This window comes from Austrofundulus limnaeus, unplaced genomic scaffold, assembly GCF_001266775.1.
Source record: "Austrofundulus limnaeus strain Quisiro unplaced genomic scaffold, Austrofundulus_limnaeus-1.0 Scaffold443, whole genome shotgun sequence".
NCBI lineage: Eukaryota > Metazoa > Chordata > Actinopteri > Cyprinodontiformes > Rivulidae > Austrofundulus > Austrofundulus limnaeus.
In genome coordinates, this window is record NW_013952845.1 from 34,304 (window position 1) to 35,520 (window position 1,217).

General features: G+C 37.0%; 1 protein-coding gene across 1 annotated transcript in view; it reads left to right on the forward strand.

Moving 5' to 3' along the window:
* The window catches only part of pth2ra (parathyroid hormone 2 receptor a), a gene marked incomplete in the record, with an annotated part of 54,996 nt that overhangs the window by 19,040 nt on the left and 34,739 nt on the right, over positions 1 to 1,217 (forward strand).

The following is a 1,217-nucleotide window of genomic DNA, read 5'->3' on the forward strand; positions in this document are numbered from 1 at the left end:
GAATATATCTTATAATATCTGCCCCTTTTTTATACCTAAAATATGTTCAAAAGTAAAGTCAAAATACAACAAAGATCAAAACAACTTAAAACACTTAAAATGAATTAAAAATAAAAAAGACATCAACTCAAACAACAATTAGCATGAATTCATTTATAATTCTCCATATTTTTTCAGATTACTCGTTTTATCATTCTCTTTAATAAACACAAGGATCTGGCATTTTTAATATTTTTTATTATATTTTTAAATTGTAGTTTTTCTGTGCTTCAGGCTTTAGTTTTAATAATAACCCTTGAATTTGTGCTACAATTAATTTGTTCAAAATTTCAAACGCACAATTTGAATATATTTTACTGCAGAACAGTTAGCTCTTCATTGCCAWTTAACAACTAAAACAGCGTTAGCCACTTGTAACTGTTATTGTACCGAAACGTCATCRTCCTCAACCCTGAAAACGATGAGTCAGCCACTCGTTGGACCGGAGGCTGCTGCGCCCTTTAAAGCAGCAGCTGCTTSAGTCCTGGCACTGGTTAGACTGAAAACACTGCCAACCAGTGACACTTCCTTTCTGCAGCCACAGAGAGCAACAAAACAAGACCAAATCTCACACAAAGAGGGGGGATGTTCACTGAGCAGAGGTGCTGTGCTGGCTTCAATTATCAAATTCTGCAACGTGTCAAAGCTCCAGCCTTACCCCGTCTAACGAGCGGGGCTACAAAGTCCCTGACGATTTCTTCACCACTACTATTGGAAGAATCTGCAGCTTTGTGTTGTAGTTCTTGTTAAGCTGCTGGTTTGCAGGCTTGTGCTGAATCCTGGAGTTTCTCTTCACTGACAGCGATAAGMTGAGGAGCTAACTTCCATCGACTCTGCTCCGTTAAAACAATCACAATATATGTTGTTTTTAATCAGCCCTTGTAGCTGAAAGAGGGGAAAAAATACACAAAATTGGACTRAAATGGGMTGAAATCATTCATTTGGATCTGACTTAATGATATAGTCAGGAGCTCAGTGTGTGAAAGTGTAACGATTTAAACAAAAAACAATGCAATTTCAGCTTGTGCGCTGAAAATCTGTTTTCTCCTTATGTAACAGAAAGTTTTACCTCCTCTTGCATACCCTGCATTTTATTTTCACGAGCTCAGCTTTCTGCAGAAATGCTGCTTGTTTTGATTTTTTTTCTTGATTCTGCAGTAACTAATACTCTGTAATGC